Consider the following 462-nt stretch of genomic DNA (forward strand, 5'->3'; position numbering starts at 1 on the left):
TCCCATGGGCAGGGAGACCCTTAAGTGTCCCGAGTTCAGGAGAGCTGCCCGCAGTGGGCACAGAGGAGTGTCCCCTCCTTTGCCCCCTGCTCCTCCTTTGCCCCTTGCAGTTTTCTCTGCGTTTAAACCCTGCCGTCGTCTCTCCTGGCAGCCTCCTCCTCCCCAGGCTCGCCCGCTCAGTGCACCCAGCCTTTCCCCACGGCACTTCGTTTCTAAATGTCCTCTGAAGGGACTTGAACTATTTGCCATAAGATTGTTGAGCTCCAGGTAGCTGTTTTCGGTTTGTGTGTTTAATTTAGAAGAAAGATTTCTGTGTCCCAAAGGCCGCCCGTTATTTTCGTCTCTCCCAGAGGGTCTAGTGAAGGAGGTGACCTCCCCTCCCAGACCTTGATCTCGCGCAGGGACACGCCTCATCTCTGCAGCAGCAGCGCTGCCTCTGTTGCTGGGGAAGCACTCCCTGTA

Source organism: Buceros rhinoceros, unplaced genomic scaffold (genome assembly GCF_000710305.1).
Source record: "Buceros rhinoceros silvestris isolate BGI_N320 unplaced genomic scaffold, ASM71030v1 scaffold20557, whole genome shotgun sequence".
Lineage (NCBI taxonomy): Eukaryota > Metazoa > Chordata > Aves > Bucerotiformes > Bucerotidae > Buceros > Buceros rhinoceros.